Genomic DNA, 22,357 nt, shown 5'->3' on the forward strand with positions numbered 1-22,357 from the left:
CGACTAGCCCCACGTCCACGACTTCGTCTTCCCTCCATACTCCTTTCTCTCTCTTTTTTTTGTCAAAACAAGCTATGTAGTACATAAGCAAAATAAATCAACTATAGCAGTAAACGAAAAATAGTTTTAAATCACACGGTCAAAGATAAAAAAAAGCACTTAGTATATTTATAGCATTCCAATTTCATTCATCAAGTTGCAAAGATACTTTACATATCATCTTGATCAAAACCAAGTGCATAAGACAAGGCAGATACGATATACATTAGCATTGACACGTCACTAGCAACATACATACAGTGGTAGAATAAGAAATGGCTTGTCATCCCAACTACCTACACCTACGTCCTACATCCTTGAGTTTTTAACCTAGATCATTATTGAACCAATTAATTCTACTTCTCCCTCGGTGCAGGTTGCCCTTCCTCAGGCTTAAGATCCAATTCATTAGGCCCTACATTGCCGTAACTTCCCTCTGCTATATTCACTTGTACTACCTCCTCTACAAGTATTCCACATTCAGTTAAAATGTTCTCCGTTCGGTCTCTCAAGTTAGTCAAGGTACATAGCCCGTCATCGAATTTTCGTATTTCGCATATCGGATTCTATCATCACTTAGTAACTAAGAACGTTGCCCTATTGGACATTAAACCCTATGTATTGCTCAAGCACTACACTTAATCAAAACTCGAAGAAATATAATCAGGTATGTATACTGAATAATAAGGGTCCTAAACCTCACTAATATCTTCAATATATCCTAAATCTAGACTATTCACATCCTCCATGCCTTGACCTTCGCCATCCAGACTTATTTCAATGTCACTCATTATATCAACTTCTCATAAAGGTATCAGCTCTTTGGTACTCGAGTACAATAATCCGAAATAAGATAATTCACAACTCGAGTCGACCGGTCCTAAGAGTAAATCACCTATATTAGAGATTCCTACCTGGCATACATATCTATCTTCTCCAAGTATCATGGTAAAGGTTTTATGCCTATAACATTCATGATTCACAGCTTATGCTCAAGAAGAGTACTTAGTCCTTTATTCATTCACATAATAGGGACCATAACATCACTTGTCCCAAACTCAACCTGTGCAGAGACCACTTGAAGAGACTCTGATACTACCTGTGACGACTCCACCTCTCCCTAGGGCATACCCAAGGGTTTGGCAGACCGCCTGCCCAACTCTTGTCAGGACTCACTCACTTACATTCTTAAAATAGTCTTACACGCCTCAAGATCAACATAGAAGTTCCATTCATCTAAGAATTTCAACTTAATTTACAATTCAAAAGTGTAATATAGGATTTCATTACCAAATCTCCAAAATACATTTCATCTACAAACGAGAATGAGCTATTTCACTATTTCACTATTTCTGTGGCGACCCCACTTCCCCCTAAGGTGAACCAAAGGGTTGGCGGGCCGCCTGCCCAGCTCTCGCCAGGACTCACGCAAGCATTCTAACCCACATCCTTTCGAAAAAATAACCTAATCTATTACAAAACAATTTTCCAGAAGAAGACCGTCACTAAAACCACATTAAATTCAGAGATAGCGGTGATTTAAAATAGCCAATCGAAGCTCTTAAAAGTCCCACGTGCTACATACCAAGGTATAAAATCGTACGAAACCGGATAGATAATTAGATACATCACTAATACAAACTGACAAGCCAAACGCTCGAATTAGGATTTACACATTTTCCAGCTTCAAATGGCAAACCAAAATAAAAAGTACATTATCCAAATTAAACACAGTACAGCTCATACAACTAGTCATAATATTCAAACACATCCCAAAACGGAACATGGATAAGTTTCAAAGCTTTCAATTTCCAGAACCTGTCAAGGAAAACAAATAAACGTGGGGTGAGCTAAAGCTCAGTGGTGCCCCAAAACATGCAGTCACGTAAATCAAACAGCGAGTAATAACTTAACCAAATTGAATAGTTAGGAAAGCGTATAACAGCACAAGGTAGGATACAGGGGCTCTCAGGAGCCATTTTCCTCGCTTGATCACCATTCATCGTAGTTGACCCTCTGTCAACTCTCACTACTTATGATCCATGTAGAGTGTCTCATTTTGTTACCTAACCCGTCACCATTCATACCCCTGTCCCGGGCCCGAACACCGACTAAGGGAGCAGTATACTCGAGATATACCCTCAGGAAATTGGGAGCAGTATACTTGCGTATACCCTCAGGAAATTAGGAGCAGTATACTTGCGTATACCCTCAGAACTTTGGTCGAGGGATTCACTGTGAGAACCCGTACTTTCCCTAATAATTTTCCTAGGGTTATTTCCTTTCATTGCATGTTTTCTGCATTTTCTGGTTTAGGAAAATTTTCTTGGTGGATTTTATGAGTAATTATAGTTTTTAGATGATTTTTCTAGCATTGGGTAGTTTTTGAAAAATTACGGATAGATTATGGACGTGGGTCCCACTAGTGCGAAAAGTTCGGAAAAATTCGGCCAATAAGGTTAAGTTTCGGATACTGTGTAAAATTTATCGGGTGTTAAGAGATAAGAAGAGGAGGTGATTTGATTGATGTGAGAGAGACTTAAAGGATAGAAATGCATTTAATAGAGTGCCAAGTGGCACTTTCTCATTGGTTGGACTTTTTGACTTTTTACCCTTAAGTTAAATATCTCAAAAATTGACTAAAAATCACCATTTTTCACTCCTTGGTGGCCGACTCTCTTAAGCTCAAGAAGGAAGAAGATTTCTCCAATTTTCAAGCTTCCATTTAGCTCAATCTTCCAAACCAATTTCATCAACTAGTTTCTACTCCATAAAAGTCTTCCATTAGGTGCTAGTAAGTTGTTTGGTGAAGTTTTTAAGGAAGCTAAGGTGTTCTACAACTCCCTCTCTCTTGTTTACTAGGTAAGTGATGATTACACTTCCTCTTACACCTAATGATGTTTAATTTGTGCCTAATGGTGGCTATAGTGTTGAAAATTGTGGTTTATTTCTTGGTTTGGAATGAATTGGTGAAGTTTTTATTTTTTTGAGGAATTTTCTGGTTTAATGTGATCATGGTGTTGTGGTTATTTATGATGGTTGGTAATGAGGGGTTATGACTCTAGTAGGTGTGTATGATAGGAAATTGCAACCAATTTTGGGTTTGGATTGAAATGTGAAAAGTTAGGGTTTCATAACCCCCTTTCTGTCCGGTTTTGGATCATATTGTTAGAGGCCGAATTAGCCTTTTCTTAAAACATGAAAGTTGTAGGTATTGATGTGTTTGAGGTTCCTGTAAAATTTCAGGACAATTGGAGTAGTGTAGAATGAGATATGTCGATTTTACTGTTGCTGTTCTGGGTTGATCAGAAAGTGCGAACTGCGCTTGTAATCGTCTGTTTTGACTGGCATTGCTTTGGATTTGGATGTTGGTGTCTTCTGATGAAATGTATCTTGATGTCTTAGCTACCGTATGCCTTTCGAATCAATGCATTTGGACCTGTATAGACTGAGTTGGACTAATTACAGGATAGTGTGATTTGTAAACCTGCAATTACGGTTCTGGTTTGGTATTTTGCATATTTGACCTAGTTGTGCTAGGATTTGGACTGAGTGGCCTTCTACATTGTTGTAGCCCTGTCTTTTAGCTTCGAGATGGTGGATCTTGCACCCTCATCCGATAAGCGTAGAGCAACTTGTGCCATTACCGCATATTGAGGACAAAACTGTTTTTGTTGCTAGGCCAAATGAGTTACATTTCCTGATTTTCTGGTTTGCAATAATGCTTGTATATGTTGATAAAACCCTATTGGGGTTATGATTGGCATTGCTTTATGACTCGTTATCGAGTCTCATTGTACTTGTTTACGTGTTCTAGGGCGTGACGGTGGTTCATGACATTCTCTTGACGGAAGTGCTTGAAACAACACTTAATTGATAAGTGAGTATACTACTCACTTTAATGGTACAATGTGGCTTTGTTATATGTGAATGTGATGCCTTGAAGGCTTATTTGGCTATTGGAAGTGATTGAGGTGAGGGTGTACTTGACCGCCCTCACCCCCTTGTGATTCCATTCATGACTGTTTACCGTTTCACTGAAATACTGCACTTGCTATATGAGATATTGAATTCCATTCATGGAAAACTGATTTGGTGTCGTTTGGACGAATATCCAACGGCCTTACTGTATTACTGAGCTCAACCCCGTAGGTAGTCAATTGAATCGAGCCGGCGAGGGTTTGGGCGTGAAAATTGACATGCCACGGGGACTGTACTGGGGAATCTTGTAGTAATGAGACTCTTGGTTCCAGTATACTCGAGTATTACCAAAAGCTACTGATTGGAGTGCGGGCCCGGTTGGGGTATGTTTGGTGGAAGGAATGGGAGTGAAGTGGGTTCTACGGTTGGTACTCATAAACGTTGACGGAGAGTCAATGAGATCGGATCAAGAATGTAAGCGTGGAAATGGGCTCTTGAGAGCCGTCCGTATCCTTTTACTGATTTGTTTTATTCCTTAATTGTGTACTTGAAATGAAAGGTTATGCTTAAGTGATCTTTGTTGCTTATGTGGTAGTAACTCACTGGGCTTAAGCTCATTCCGTTCCATTTGTTTTCCTTACAGGAAATGACCACTTTTGGAAAAGGTTGTGTTAGTTGGTTGTCAAGTTGAGCCCATGTAAATGTCTTTTGAATAGCTCTTTGAATGAAACCCTAATATGTATTGGGTTCAATTTCTTTTGATTGGCAAACCGAACATGTTTGATATGCCGCTTTGGCTTTTGGCTTGTAAATGTTACATTTCAATGTATATGTGTTTGGTTGACATTTGGTTGGATTTCGGATTAACTCGTATTTCAAACGGCGAAAGAAAAATTTCTGGCAGGAATGAACATGGCCAAATCCGGCCAGGAATCCGGCCAGAAATTGACCGGATTGTCGGCCGGATTGCCTTGGGATTTTTTTTGAAAATTCGGCCTTGCTCACTGGACAGTATCCGGCCAAGAATCCGGCCGGTAATCCGGCCAGATTCCGGCCGGATTCTGCTGTGCCAGGCCACTATTCATCGTTTTCGTTTTTTTCATTTTTTTTCTTTTGATATTTGTGGCTTGTCCGAGCGCACTTTTACTTTCCCGAAATGTTCTAGATCGCATGTAACTGCTCGTTAGTCCTGGCGAGAGCTGGGCAGGCAGTCCGCTAACCCCTTTGGTTCGCCTTAGGGGAAGGTGGGGCTGTTACATTCACCCAGCGACGTCACAACACATGGATTCACCAAAACATTTCACGCAAATCACCACTCGAGCGGCTAGTGTGATAAAGTACACACTGCTCGCTTCGATGGATCAGAAACCATTTTTTGCAATTACCACATATCAAGTCAAGGAAGCACTTTATTCAAGTAGGCATAGAGCAGGCAGGGACACTCACCAAGAGTGAAGTTCAGATATCAAGTTGGGAATCGAATTCCGCGTCCTCGCAATATCCTAAAAACCAAAATTTGAAACTGTAAGTTCTCTATTCAATTTTTAAGCTTGTACGTATTGTGGATTATCTAGTAATTTACTAGTTAACCTTCTCAAAGTAATTTCAACAATCTACTTGGGTTGAAGCTTGACAAAAGTAGTAAAAATGTTTCTTATAGTTTTCCTTGAGATACTTTTCCTATAGTCAGCTAGCCAAGAACAATTCTTAGAGAAAAGAAAGGAAGTAAAACAAAGCCTAGGGTTTTAGAGCTAGAAAAGTCATTTTTTTTATAAATAGTGTGGCTAGTTTAGCTAAAGGAAGTAAAATAAAATGTTGAGTTGACAAAGTTTAGGGCAAAATCCCTACACAAAATTTTTGGCGTTAACAGACAATACTAAGTGTTCTTGCTCCATACTAGCACGAAGATATATTTAAATAGCTTAATTGAAACTTTCTCAAATCTAAGGACTAAACGGATTTCTTATTCCGATTCACAACGCATTATCTCGTAAATTTTGCCACTTCGAATTCACACTATAGCTCAGGTTTGCCACCACATCAAAATCACATTTCAATAGCAAGTCACTAGGGCTTCATCAATCATTAGCCCTAGTTTTCGATAGATTCATTTCTGATCAAGAATAAAATAAATGACCAAGGCTTCGTCAATCATTAGCACTTGGTTTTGGCAAGCTCATATCATATCTTAACTAAATCAAAATAAATGTAAGGCCTCCAAGCAATTCCAGCAATTAAATTTCATCACCCTTTAATACCTATAAAATCATTCAAATGGCCAAGAGCTTCGTCAATCATTAGCTCTGGACATCAAGCAATCACTTTCTGCCACAATTCAAACAGAAATTCAACTCAAAACCAAGAGAAAAGTCACGACTAACTTAACTCTTAAATAACTCTAGTTCCACAAATCAAACAATTGTGAAAGTTATACTGTTGTAAAATAGATTTTTAGTACTAACACATCCCAAAAGACACTTTTCAGAGATTCAAATCACAAATAGGCCAAATGTTCGATCCAAGTCAAAATTCAGTTTTATGAAGAAACAGGACATTCAAGCAGGACAGCCTGCTTTGAGGAGTCACGGACAGCAGTACACATGGAGGAAAAATATGAAATTTCTACAGAACAAAGGTCCATGACTATAGTTTCAAATGCCACTGACGGCACCTTAATCGGATTTTCCTATACCAAGATATAAGCATTTTACTGAGACTGGTCAGTGAAATCCGAAAATCTGGAAACTCATTTTTCACTTGTGAAAAACTCCTTTTTCTCTTTTAAAACCATAAGACTTTTATTCAAACCATCCGTACATTTAAGTATGACCTTCATACCAGCATATACCAAGGCAAATTCTAGTAAATGGTTCAGCCAAGAAATCATATATATACTAATCTGTCATCAGCTAAGTATAACAATCATCAGTTGGCAATTCAACATACGATTACTTCCTTAATTTTCCCCTTTGTTAACACTAAATGGACATGCAGAGGATGGTTATTAAGCTACAGAGTATCTTGCAAGACTTATGGCAACATTATTTTTTTTCAAGCATATCCAATCATTATACTCCAAGAAAACAAATTCAGAAACCACTATAAGTTTCAGTTTCATTCTCTCGGCTAAGTTGAGAAATTCCAGCACTTTGCTCCAACATTTTTGGTTCAATTCAACCCACGGCTCAAGTGTTTCATATCTATACATCTTATAAAACTTTAAACAACGTATTTCATGCATTTCAACCATTATGCTTCGGAGAAAAGTTTCAAAACCAAGCTGAGATTCCAACTCAACCTTCGGCTATCACAAAGAAAAATTCCAGCATTTATATTCCAGCAATTAGATGTTTATAAATCCAACTTTTCCTCGGCTAAAACATGGTTTTAGATTCTCAATTTCGTCATGTGAACCTTTGGCTAGCTAATTAACATTTCTGGTTCAAAATTGAATTCGAATAACAGCTTCAAACATCTCAAAAATCCAGAAATCTGTCCAGCTAGTCACGGATGAAGTTGCATGCATAGATTTTCTGTTTTCATTTTATTTTCTTGGTTAAAACATAGTATTACTTACTCAAATTTGACCTGTAAACACTTAGTTAACGGCTTAACATTTCCAGTACCGAATCAAGTTCGAATAACAGCCATCAACATCTACATTTCTAAAAATTATTCCAGCTTGGCTCGGATGAACATGCATGTGGCAGGTTGCATTTTGATTTTATTTTTCTGGTTTAACCTAATTAATTAACTACATGCAGAGCCTAATTAACTTGTTATTAACTATCTAATCACCACAATAAGCTCGGCTTACACCAAGTAGACCAGATTAAGGCTGCATTATCCAATTAACACTCGGCAAAAAGTTTTCTTTCTTATAATCAGAATCTTCTTTTCCAAAATCATCATCCGATGGTTTTAACTCAGCATGCAAAGCTTTAAACAATTTAATTGGTTAGTGATTAGTTATTTAATCAACCATGCAAGCTCAGATTTTTGAAAATTATTAACTTAAGATCAACATTTCATAATCAACTCTCGGAAATCCCAAAGGTGCACACAACAGAATTTTTTTTCCTCTCTAAGTCATCATCCAGTACATAAATTCAACATGCATGCTACTAATCACTATCATCTACCATTAATTAGCTTAACTTGGCACAGAAATTACCTCAGAAACAACTTAGCTCACACACGAAAATCTAGAAATTTTTCTTTCCTTCCTCTCGGCTTCACGCGCAGGTTTGTTGGTCCTGGTTCCTGAGTTACGGCTGGAGTGGTGTTGTGGTGGGGTTGATTTCGGTTGGTTGGATGTGAAGGGTGCAGAACTGGAAGTGCAGAATGGTGGGACTTGCTCACGGTTTTCACCCTCAGCTTGCGGCCCGAAGCAGAAAATTTTGCAGCTCGCGGATTGCAGCTCTCACGGTTCCACTTTGCTGCTCACAAGGTAAGTCTCTCTCTCCCTCTTTGTTCTTGGTCCGGAGCTAAGTAGAATGGTGGAGTGTGGTTTGGGATATGAAATGAAGAGGAAGAGGGATGGTGCCGCTGTTTTGAGTAGGAGATTGCGTGTTGAGATGGTTAAAATTTCTATTGGTCGGATGTGCGGTGCTTGTAATGCTGTCAGAGGGATTGTTTGGTTTTGCATGGAAATGCTGTGGTGAGTTTGGGGTGTGGTCTGAGGTGAATTAGTGCACGGTTGGGGAGGTTGAGTGTTCATGTTGTCCGCCAATGTTTGTGGATTGCATGGACATTTTGGGATCGTATGGAGGGCATTCTAGTCTTTTCGCATCCCCTCCTAATATCCACTTAAGTCCTTAGCTCTAACTTAATTCCAAAAATTATCCCCAAGTGTGATTTGAACGCCTAATTATACACTAATCTTGCAAGGCTTTAATTATCGAAATTCAAGAAATTTTATATAATTAATCTACTCAGGTAGTACTAATTTTTATCATAATGAAAACTAAGTATTTTAGCGTTTTATGTTAGGGCGATATATTATTCTAACTCAAGCAATATTAATTTATCTTGACAAGAACCAAGTAATTTAATATTTTAGCACAATTAAGTTGTTTGCAACTTAAAGCTACTTTTACATACTTATTCAAGAACAAATAAAAAGAAATATGAAGTTTATTTAACAATTTAAAAATGCAGGTGCAATACATATGTTTTATATTATATATTTATATATATATATTTTCCCTTGCTTGTTTAAGAACGAATAAGATTAGGAGTAGAATTTATTACAAGTCCAAGATGCAAAGGAAATACGTAAGTACACCTTTATTTTATACGTATATATCTGTAGGCATATTTTCGAGGTTATCACAATTTCATCTCCAAAATACGTACATGAAGATTATATACACTATTTCACGCTTACTTGCTCCGGCCTCCACTCCTATGAAGAAAACAAAACTAAATGAATGAGTTAAAAGCCCAGTGAGGTTCCTTAGCATGCAATCAGATAGAGAAACCATGAAAGTATTTCATTTAACAATTTGCACACCTTGCACGGTAATATACAGCCATTCAAGAAATAAACATTCAATTATTGGAAAGATACGTGCTCACTTGGAGCCATTCATTCAGTCGCCAACCATTTCCCTTATTCCTCCGACATTTGAAAACATTTAACAGTGAAAACTCCTTCAGTGTTCATTTCATTCAGTTAGTCATTTCATTCATTGCATTTCATTCACTGGCCAGTTCTCCACTAGACTTTGTGGTAATACTCGAGTATACCCAAACACTATCCTAGGGTCACCAACCGCCCGACCGAGTTCGTTTCTGGCTCGAGTCGACTGGCAATGAAAGGCAAGTGCCCAGTTCAGCCAAAGGCTTACATCCACGCACAAGTAACATTCAATCATTTGATCATTGAAAATTTCACATTCACTTAGGTCGAGTGCGATAAAGTACACACTCGCCTATTGAAAATCCATTTAAAGACCATTGAAAAGTATTTAACATTCAAGCAAACATTTACAACAATCTACTTAGTCATTGGAAGCACAACATTCAAGGAACATTCTGTGACGACCCTACCTCCCCTTAGGGCGTACCCAAGGGTTTGGCGAACCGTCTGCCCAACTCTCGCCAGGACTCACTCACTTTCAAGCCTCAAAATTACATAAAGTTCCATTTCCAACTAACAATTCAAACTTAATTTACAATCCAAAAATAAAACATAGGATTACATGTCTAAAGATTCCAAATACATCTCATCTACAAAAATACAAGTACAAGAGATTATATACACTAGTTCACAGCTACTTGCTCCTGCCTCCACCCCTGTTGATGTGAAACGAACTCCGTCGAAGATGAAACCCGTGATTCACTCATTACGATCTAGACAACTAACACCAAAGGTTTGGCAGCAAAAAATTTTACCCTAATAATCCTACGAGTTACAAACAATATTGATACGATCTCAACCCGTAACTAATCGAATTAATAAACCAAATTGTAGGTAGAAGAACGCCACAATTAAGGAGGTACTTGATTGATAAGTTCAGATAGAATAACTTAAGAAAAACTCTCAAGTATTCAAAGGAAACTCTCTTAGACAAGAGAAAGTGATTAACTCACCATTGTTATTGTAAAATCTGATTAACTAAAATATTGGAGAAGACTAGGCTATTTATAGCCTTACAATGACTCAAACCTAAAGTTATTTGGACTTAACTAAACCCTAAACTATTGACTAGAGTCTCGGCCAAATAAGGACAATGTTGGTCAAATTATTAAGCTAAAATAATGACTAGGGTTCGGCCACAATAATGGCAATGTTGGCCGAATTTATTAAGCTGAAATTGACAACTAAAACAGCAAGATAAATGACAAATAAACCCTTGCTCAAAAGACTAAATAAACGACACAACTTGAAACTTGAATAACTTGCACATGTGAAATCTTCATGGACTAGCTTGAGCATGTGAAATCTTCATGGACTAGAGTGAGGGATCTGGATCATATCATTTCCCTCATCTTGAAAGTGATTTGCCCACAAATCGATAGTGCGCTTGAAGGACAGCAATGTTGAAAATAGATGAATAACTGCAAGCCATGTTGCATGTCGTTTGGTCAACCTCACAATGCTCTCGAATAAAGACATCCTCCAAGACAAGAAACATCTCGTATAAAGCTTATGGGAATTTTGTGAGGACTTGGAAATTCACCTATATTTTCCTTATAATTCTCTTATTTTGAATAAGTTAATTTATAAATTCCTTTTACTACTAATTTACTCCCTCAATAGTTGTAATAAATAATAGAATTAATAGTTTTACCCTTAGTTTTATAGTTAGGGTAAAATAGGATTTTTGCATATTTTGGTAGTGTGATTAATTGGTGAGGTGTGTGTACTAAATTTGCTGGTTAAGAGTGAGTTTTAGATAAGAGGAAGTGTGTGATTAGAAGTGCTATTACTAAGTTAGTGAATCGTAAGTTAAAACACAAGTACGCGAGAGTTAAGGAAAATTGGCTTGAACTGACGTGCACTGTTTGCTACCGATTGAGTGCACCACTTGAACACTACTTTATTACCTTAATCTCCTTGTTTTTATTTCAGCAAAATCATCCCCAAAATATCCCTCAAGGAAGTCAAAATTCTTGACTCAAGAAAAGAAAAAATTTTGAGATTAAACCATAGTGTGACACTTGTTGGAAAACTAAGAAGTTTTGACCAAGCAAATTCCTTTCCTTCTTATCTTCTAATTTGGTTCATCTTCTTCACTTTTTCTTCTTGGTTGGCCGAGAGCAAGAGAGAAAAAAAGAGTGAAGAAAGCTTTCCATTTCCAACCTTGAATCAAGCCTTGTTTGAGTGAAATTAACAACGCTAAACCAATTAAAGTTTCATCTTGGTGCTTAGGAAGCTAGGAGTGGTGGAAATCTTGGGAGACAGTGGTTGGTTCTTCACTTTCAAGAAGGCGTTTGGAAGGTATAAGGCTAAAACTTCCTTTTCTCTTGCTTAATCTTGCTAAGTTTGGTATAGAAGCTTTTAATCTTGGCTTGCTATGGTTGATTTTCTAGTTTTGATGGTGAAGTGGAATTTTCAGCTAGGGTTTGCATTTTTCAGCTTTGACTATTGATGTTTAGCTTGCAAATATTGTTATTGAGCTTGGAAATGGAACTTGTGAAGTGATTAGTGGCTTGTTTTGTGATGCCCCCACTTCTCCCAAGGGCGAATCCAAGGGTATCTACGGAACGCCTGCCCAACTCTCGCCAGGACTCGATACAAGACGAATTCAACTTATAGATAATCAATCAATAATAAAAGTCGAAGATATAAAGAAAGGTCGCTTCCTTAATAAATATTCAAATCTTACATCACAAGTTACCAAAAGTACATCAACATTCCCCAAAATATACAACCTCCAAAAGTTGTCTAAACAATTATATTCAAAATCCTAATCAAAAGTCCATCAAGTTGGTTTCTCCATAATTCTTTCCATTTTAGCTACTGTTAAGGAAAACAAAACTAATGGAATGAGCTAATGCTCAGTGAGGCCAAGAAAAGCATGCAAACACATAGTTCAAGTAGCAATAGCACTTATGCGAGAAATAAAGCTATAACATTCAAGTAATTCACAATTTAAAATGAAACACACTCAATGAGGATACGGGAGCTCTCAGGAGCTAGATTCCACTTGCTTTGACTATTCTTGATCATATACCTCCGCATGATGACACTCCGTCAATCGGGTAGGTATATTTAGTCCGTAGAACACCGCTTTACTTCACGAATCCCGTTCACCGTTACACCCCCGTTCCGGGCCCGCTCATCATTTTAAAAGGCGATGCTACTCGAGTATGCCAAGCGAGATCTCTCAAATAGATCAAGCTTTACGAATTTCTCATGGTTCACCAAGCTTTTCGACCAAGCCCGTGCCGGCTCAAGTCACAAGGTTAGCCTATGAGTTTGGGCGTCCCCCGAATATACATATAAGTCGACGAGACAACGCTCCAATCGACGATCACAAATACGATTCACAACCACATCACTTCACACAAGTCGAATATCAATTCACATAGCGAAATTCGATCATAATTTCATTCAAAAGAGAACGAGTGCGATAAAGTACACACTCGTTTCGGCAATTCTAATTCACATAATTGACAAGAAGCAATTCACGTACTCAACAACAATTCATGCACTTGACACTCACCAAGTCAAAAGTGAGTAAGTGAGCAAATAAGCTTTTAGGCGTCCGCTCCGAGATTCTCTTAAAGATCCTCTTGAGCGCCTGAAGAAATAATAATAATTGACTATCACTCACAAATCCCTTGCCAACAAGGAAGAATGTACACTTGTGCAATACTAAGACAATGTCATGAAAGAGAACTTTAAATCTCTCAAAAATCGAGGTTCAAAAGTGAGAATTTAAAGTCTCAAGAGAGACTTGCCTCTTCAAGAAAATGAGTTTAAAAAATGGTCTATCAATATCGAGAGAGAGTAACAAGTTCTCAAAAATCATTTCTTAAGAAATCGAAAATTTTATGTTTTGCGCGACGATCTTTGGAAAATTAAATCGTGAGTTTGCCATGTCAAAAAATGGAAAAATTTATACCATCGGAAAATAGGTTCGAAGTACTACAAGTTCCTAGAAGATACTTTTCCAAGATTCTAAATGGAAGGCATTCATTTTTCAGCTCAAAGTTTCAGTTCCAAGAAGACAGGTTTGAACCAGTCTTGGTTTTCCAGCAATCTTTGGAAATTCGGAAAAATTTACAGAAAGTGAACCATCCTTTGAAATTCGTAACACAATAAGAGTTCCAAACAAGGTTTCAAATGCAACAAATAGAACTAAATTTGAAGTTTTGAGCATCAAGCTATAGCAGTTTAAACTCAGTTGAATCTTGCAAACTGATCGGTAAATTTCCAGATTTGAAGAGCAATCTTTTGGGGCATCATTTGGATATCGAAATGATATTGAAATTACACCAAATTTGGTACACTTAAACCTCCATATGTTCAATACCTCTCTATAAAATTATAGGCAAAAACTCATGTGGGAAGGCAGCAAACAAAATGACTAAAGTTCGTGAAATTTTCAAAGCAAATCTGCCAACCCACTCTTTCTTTCTTTCCAAAGGTTTTTGTCCAATGAAATCAATCCCAATTAACTCCATTTTTGAAACCAAAGTTCCAAAAACATTTAATAAGCAATTGATGGTTAAATGACACTAAAATTTTTGAAATATAACCTCCCAAAACAGGTTTGACCATTTGGTCAGCAAGAAAGGAAAAACTTCCAGTTTCCCAGCTGTGTCACACTTTCGAAATCAAACCTTATCTAACTCTATACAAACTCAAATTGAAAATGGTTGGTGGCATTTGAAACTAGGTTCCAAAGGCTACAATTTATCAGAAGACATCATTTTAAAAATCTTTTCACAAACGGGAAAAAATCAAGCCACAAGGTGCAGCTTCCAGTTTCATTCGTATGAACAACCAAACAGAACAGCCAAATTTGCCAACTCACTGCGGTTCACTCAAAATGAACTAGCAGGAGATTTTTATACCATTGGAAAGCTATGAATGTCTAGTTTTGAATGCCACAAATGGCACTCAATTTTCACTTTTATACAGAGAGTTACGTTCGAACAAAGAACACTGTCCGCGAACCCCTGCTATACGTTTTTCCAGATTTGAATCTTGCCAAAATTCAAGTTTTGTGCAACCAAATGAAACGATTTTTGGAAGCCACTTTGTACACACAATATAAAACATATATCCATCAATTTCAAAGTCAACCAAGCATCAAAATTTTGAAATAAAAACTGCACAACATGGACAGAATTTTCGGCCAGCTCAACCTCCAAAATTTTCCAACTTTCTCTCCATTTTCTAACCGTAATCCTTTCATTCATCACACAAACAATATTAACCAAGCAACATATCCTCAAGGAAGCTACCTACAAGCCTCCTCAAGATCGCTAGCCTAGAGATTAAAGCAAGGTAAATGATTTCCTCAAGTCCTCTAACCTATTTTCTTGCTTAGGGTTGTAAACCCATAAAGATTAACCTTCAATCTTGAAGAAATTGGAAAGATTAAAGGAGATGAAGTTACCTCTTCAAACCCTAGATGAAACCAGAATTTTTCACCCAAAAACTCTCCAAGAAAATCCACAAGATGTTGCCTTTTGTCCAATATAAAACTAATCTGCAAAGTGTTTGGAAGTTGGATGATGAATTGCAAGTGAAATGGAACCAAAAGAGTTGAGTTTTCTTCCTCCTCTTTTCCTTCTTGCTTCTGGCCGACCAAAGAGGAGAGAGAGAGTGTGTTTGTTTGTGTGAAGCTTGCCTTGGAAGATTGGAGGGAAAAAGGAACAAAAAGGCTTGTAAAAGTCAACTTTGAATAGTTGTTGAAATAGTGTCGTGCATTACCGATTTCTCTCTTGTTTGATACACTCATGCCGTAATCCTCTAATGTAGTTCTTTTAACACTGTAATTACTCACTCTTAAAAGTCTAATATAAATTTCTCAAATCCTCACTTAGTCGTTCCGACACGATTTAAACGAACTTCCGACTCGCGCGCGATAAAGCAAAATTTAAAAGCAATTCATGCAACGATAATATAATTAACTAACTCTAGAGTAAATAATTATAAAAATGACTATTTTAAGAATAAAAACATGAGTCCTCACATCCTCTCCCACTTAAGAGAATTTCGTCCAAGAAATTCATACCTTGATCTGGAAATAGATCTAGATTTTTTCCTCGAATTTCTTCTTCTACTTCCCAAGTTGCTTCCTCCAGTCCATGGTTTCTCCATAGAATTTTCACCAACGGAATTCGCTTATTTCTTAGTTCTTTCACCTTACAATCTAGAAGCTTCATACGGAGCCAGTTGAATGGATGAATGGAAACTATTATTATAAGCAAATTTCACCAATGTCAAGTACTTACTCCAATTCTCTCCAAAATCCAAATTACAGGTTCTCAACATGTCTTCAAGAGTTTGAATCGTCCTTTCTGATTGTCCATCAGTTTGTGGGTGGTAAGTAGTGCTAAATTCAATTTGGTTCCTAGCATTTCTTGCAACTTCTGCCGGAACCGTGAAACAAACCTAGGGTCTCAATCGGACACAATACTTACAAGTATCCCGTGTAGCCTTATAATCTCATCCAAGTATAACTTAGCTAACTTCTCCAACGGGTACTTCATATTAATCGACAGAAAATGAGCAGATTTGGTCAGTCTATCCACTATTACCCAAATGGCGTCATGACCTCTTTGTGTCCTAGGTAATCCAGATACAAAATCCATGGTGATATTTTCCCACTTCCACTCGGGTATCTTTAAAGGTTGTAATAGGCGAAATGGTTTCTGATGCTCGGCTTTAACCTGCTGGCAAATCAAACTAGTTTGGACAAACCGAGCAATTTTCTTTTTCATGTTCTCCCACCAGTACAAACTCTTCAAGTCCTGGTACATTTTATTCTCTCCAAGATGTATCGTATACTTAGAACGGTGCGCTTCTTCCAAGATTTCCTTTTTAAGCCCTTCATCATTTGGCACTACTATACGATTTCGAAATCTTAGTACACCATTCACTCCCAGATTAAAATCTGACTTTTTTTCTTTATTAAATTTCTCCAACCACTTTTGCACTTCAACGTCCTTCTCCTGAGTTTCCTTGATATGTTCCAACAGAGTGGATTTTACTACAATGTTCCCAAGGATCACTTTTCTCGGTTCAAGTCGAGAATTCCAACAACTAACCTCTTCCAATAAGTGCAATTCTTTAACCATCAATCCTGTCACTTGCACTTGACGACTTAAAACATCGCCCACTACATTGGCTTTTCCTGGGTGATAGTTGATCTTACAATCATAGTCTTCCAAAAATTTCACCCATCTACGTTGTCTCAAATTCAGATTTTTTTGGGAAAACAAATACTTAAGGTTCTTGTGGTCCGTGAAAACCTCAAATGTCACTCCATATAGGTAATGTCTCCACTTCTTCAATGTAAATACTACAGCATCTAAGTCCAGATCATGAGTTGGGTAGTTTCTCTCGTGCGGCTTTAATTTTCTAGAGGCATACGCGATCACCTTATCATTCTGCATCAATACACACCCCAAGCCTTCTTTGGAAGCATCTGTATATACTACAAAGCTATCCTTTCCATTAGGTAAAGCTAATACAGGTGCTCTCGTCAATCGTTTGTTTAACTCCTGAAAACTTTCTTCACATTTCGGGCTCCATATAAATTTTTCACTTTTCTTAGTCAACTCAGTCATGGGTCCAGCAATCTTAGAAAAATCTTTGATAAACCTCCGATAATACCTTGCTAACCCTATAAAACTTCAAACTTCAGTAGGATTTTCCGGTTGCTTCCACTTAGAAACTGCTTCAACTTTGGCTGGATCCACCTTGATTCCATTCTTGGAAATTATATGATCTAAGAAAGTCAGTTCTTTCAACCAAAATTCACATTTGCTAAATTTAGCATACAACTGATGTTCTCTCAAAGTTTGTAAAACAATTCTCAAGTGTTTCTCATGATCCTCCAAAGTCTTAGAATACACCAGTATATCATCGATGAACACTACCACAAACTGATCTAGATAAAGCTTAAAGATTCGGTGCATTAAATCCATAAAAGCTGTAGGTGCATTAGTCAATCCGAATAGTATTACTGTGTACTCAAAGTGTCCGTACATCGAGTTAAATGAAGTTTTAGGTATATCTTTCTCCAAAATTCTCAACTGATAATAACCCTGCCTGAGGTCCAACTTTGAAAATACTACCGCCTCTTGCAATTGGTCAAACAATTCATCAATGTGGGGCAAATGGTACTTATTCTTAATAGTAATATCATTCAAGCCTCGGTAGTCTATACATAGCCTTAAACTCCCATCTTTCTTTTTAACAAACAATACCGGGGCTTCCCACGGGGAATCACTTTCTTTTATAAAGTCTTGCTCTAACAAATCCTGCAACTGCAATTTCAACTCTTTCAATTCAGCTGGAACCATTCTATATGGCGTCTTAGAGATAGGTGCTACCCCCGGAGTCACATCAATCTTAAAAGCTATCTCTCTTTCCGGAGGCAAAGACTCTAATTTTTCAGAAAAAATATCCGGATACTCCTTTACTACAGGCATATCTTCCAACCTCACCTTATCACTAGGAGTATTTATAAGAAAAGCCAAATATCCTTGAGCTCCCTTATCAACATCTTTCTAACTCGAATTCCTGAAATAAGAGCAGATGAGACTAATCTACCACTTACATCCAATTTTAAGGTTGCCTCTCTTGGAATGCACAACTCTATCGTTTTCATCTTACAATTCAACTAAGCATCATAACGAGCTAACCAGTCCATTCCTAGGATCACATCATACCCCTTAATATCTAAACTCATCAATTCGGCCAGTAATTTCCGCTCTCCATGTGAGAACCCGTAAAACCCTAATTATTTTCCTAGGGTTTATTTCCCCTTAATTGCATGTTTTCTGCATTTTCGGGCCTAGGAATATTTTTCTGGTAGATTTTATGAGTAATTATAGTTTTTAGATGATTTTTCTAGTATTGGTGAGTTTTTAGAAAATTAAGAATATATTTTGGACGTGGGACCCACTAGTGCGAAAAGTACGGCAAAATTCGGCCAATAAGGTTAAGTTTCGGATACTGGTGGAAATTTATCGGGTGTTAAGAGATAAGTAGAGGGTGACATGGCATTGATGTGAGAGGAACCAAGTGATAGGAAGGCATTAAATGAAGTGCCAAGTGGCACTATGTGATTGGTCCACTTGTTGGACATTTTTGACTTTTCTTATCATGGATTAAATATCTCAAAAATTGACTAAAAATTCATTCTTTCTTACCTCTTGTTGGCCGATTCTCTCTCTTGGACAAGGAAGAAAAACTTCTTCAATTTACAAGCTTCAAACTATCTCAATCTTCCATTCCAACCAATTAAACTTAGATTTGCTCCATAAAATCACTCCATTAGGTGCTAGTAAGTGACTTGGTGAAGTTGTTTTGAAGCTCTAAGGTGGCCAACCTCTCTATCTCTCTTAATTTCTTGGTAAGTGATGCTTGAACACCCTACTACACCTAATGATGGTTATATTATGCTTAGAAGAGGCTTGAGTGTTGGATTATATGATTTATTTCTTGGTTTGGCTTGATTTGGTGAAGTTTTCCATTTTATGATGAATTTTCTGGTTTCATATGATTTTGATGTTTTGGACTAGTATGATGGTTGGTAATAAGGGGCTTTGGCTCTAGTAGGTGTGAATTGTTGTTAAATGCAATCAATTTTGGATTTGGAATGAAATGTGAAAAGTTAGGGTTCTTGAACCCCTATTCTGTCCGAAATTTTAGGTCATAGCTAGAGGCCGAATTGGACTTTTATCAAAACATGAAAGTTGTAGGTATTGATGAGTTTAGTGTGCCTACAAAATTTCAGGGCAATTGGACAAGTGTAGAGTGAGTTATGCCGTTTTTACTGTTGCTGTTTTTGGTGCACAGAATGTCCGAACTGCGATAGTAATTGCCTGTTTTGACTGGAATTGGTTTGGATTTTGGAGTTGGTGTCTTCTGATGAAATGTAGCTGGATGTCTTAAATAACTTATGCCTTTGGAATTTCGGCATTTGGACTTGTATGGACTGAGATATACCGATTACAGTTTTCTGTGTTTTGCAAACCTGTTTTGGTGATTCTGGTTTAGTGTTTGGCATTTTTGACCTAGTTGGGTCAGGAACTGGATTGAGTGACCTTCTACATTGTTGTAGCCCTGTTTCATAGCTTCGAAACGGTGGGTCTTACACCCCTAACCGATAATTGTATAGAGAGTTGTGCCATTACCGCATTATGACGTCAAAACCGGTTTTCTTATCAAGGCCAACATTAAAGCCTTTCTTAATTTCTGGTTTGCTTTCATGCTTGTATATGTTTATAAAACCCTATTGGGGTTGTGAATTGGTGTTGTTTATGGCTCGGTATGGTTTCTTGTTTTATGATATTGTGAGCTATGGAACGGCTCTTGACATGAAATGCTTATATGTGTGTTGTTGGGTTGTGATTGAAGAAAAATAATGAAGCCTTATGGCTGGAAAATTTGGTAAACACAAAGGGCATGCTGCCCGAATTTTTACTCGAGATTTAGAAAACTATATTCTCGACTTGAGTAAAGGTTAAGTATTTAACCCTTGAATTTCCATGCATGAAACCCTTTTGGGCGATAATTGGTTTGACTTTATGACTCGTTATCGAGTCTTATGGTATTTGTTTACATGTTCTAGGGCGTGACGATAGCTCGCGACATTCTCCTGACGGAAGTGCATGAAATAGCACTTAATTGATTGGTGAGTGTACTACTCACTTGTGTGCTATTATATGGCTTTGATATTTGAACTTGAGATGTTGTATGTTAATGGATTGATGTGAGAGTGTACTTTATCACTCTCACTTATTGTTTCACATGTTATTGAAAAGTTATCGAAAAGTTATTGGAAAGTTATATGAACTGATATATGAAATGAAATACATGACTTGATATCGATTGGACAAGTATCCAACGACTACAAATGTTATCATTGAGCTCAACCCCATTGGTAGTTGATTGAATCGAGCCGACAAGGGTTTGGTCGTGACAATTAATGAGCCTTGGGTAAAGTTATAAGGAATCTTGTAGTATGAGAGACTCTTGATTCCGGTATACTCGAGTAATACCACAGTGCAAGTGTTTGGAGTGCGGGCCCGGTAGGGGGATGTTTGGTGGAAGGAATGGGAGAGAAGAGGAGTCTACAGTTGGTTACTTTTCAAACATTGACGGAGAGTCAATGAGACCGATCAAGAATTCAAACGAGGAAAAGGGCTCTTGAGAGCCACCCGTATCCTTTTATCCTCATTATTAATGTGTGGCTTTATTTATTTTGGTAAATTGGACTGTTAAGCTTGAGGTATCCATGAACTTGGTTGCTTGAGTTGTATTCTCACTGGGCAATTAGCTCACCCCGTTCCTTTTGTTTTCCTTACAGGAATATGACTCTTTTGGAATGAATTTTGATAAATGGTTGCCGAATGAACTAGATGAATGACTCTTTTGTATTGTATATAAAATGGGACCCTAAATGTATCATTAGGGCCGTTTTCACTTTTGTTTTGGCAAACCATATATGTAGCGACTTTTGTATCACTTTTAAATGTCATTTTGGTTTGTAAAGGCTAAATGTTATGTGGTTTATGTAATTCGATGTTTGGTTGGGTTCGGACGAGTCGGTTACTATTCATGGCCGACTCCGGGTTTCATTTTCTTTTACTTTGGGTTATTTTGCCCTTTTGCCTTATTTGCGCGCGTTATAAGTTCCGGAACGTGAAAGATCGCTCTATACTGCACCGTTAGTCCTGGCGAGAGCTGGGCAGGCAGTCCGCTAACCTCTTTGGTTCGCCTTAGGGGAAAGTGGGGCTGTCACAGGTGGTATCAGAGCCACGTCGCGTGGTCTCTGCGCGAAGTGAGACTGGGCCAAGTGTTGTTGTGGTCCTAATTTCATGAATATGTTTAAGTGCTCGTTTGAGCATAAGTTATGAACCTTGAAGTGTTATAGGTCTTTAATCTTTCTCATGGTATTTAAGGACCCTAGATAAGTATGTCGGACAGGAATTTTGATTTGTAGATGGTTTACTCTTGGGACTGGCCAGCTCGAGATGTGAACTATCTTATTTCGGATTCTCGTGCCCGAGTACCCCAGAATTGAGGTGATGCAAGCTACTAGGTATTTGAACCCTGTGTTTTGGAAACAAGCCTTGTATTTTGGAAACGTGAACAGGCTTTGTCTGACTAAAATGAGCACAAGAGATCAATGGACATCTAGTTTGGATAGTAAGTGACGTGAGAGACCAGACGGGCTGGTACTGGGATGACTTTTCGACTGTATATGACTAAGTCTATATTTGCTTACCTGCTTATCCGTCTTTTAATATAACGTGTTATATGTGATATGTTATTGGTATGATAGATTTTGTTATGTTAGTCAATTTATTGCATTCATGCATGGAAGTACCCTTTTGAAAAAAAAAAAAAAAAAAAAACCCGCGGACATGGTCATAGCAGTGACACAAAACGAGACCAAGAGTCAAAGAGAAGAAAGGGAGGAAACAACACCTGAACCGAACATGGACCAAGAGTGCTACTTGTAATCAAGACTTTCTTATGACCCATTGTTTTGCCGACAGGCTACCATCTGAGGTCCAGCAACTCTGTAAAATGGCACGTAGGGTTGAGATGTATAATGAAATCGGGGGTCTTCGAGACGAAATAGAAGTCCAAAAGAACCTAGTCGCATACTGGGAAGGGCGCTGGAAGCACGAGTATACAGAGAAAATTGAGCTCCTGCACAAAAACTTAGAGCTAAAAAGGAAATAT

This window comes from Coffea arabica, chromosome 10e (genome assembly GCF_036785885.1).
Source record: "Coffea arabica cultivar ET-39 chromosome 10e, Coffea Arabica ET-39 HiFi, whole genome shotgun sequence".
Taxonomy (NCBI): Eukaryota; Viridiplantae; Streptophyta; class Magnoliopsida; order Gentianales; family Rubiaceae; genus Coffea; species Coffea arabica.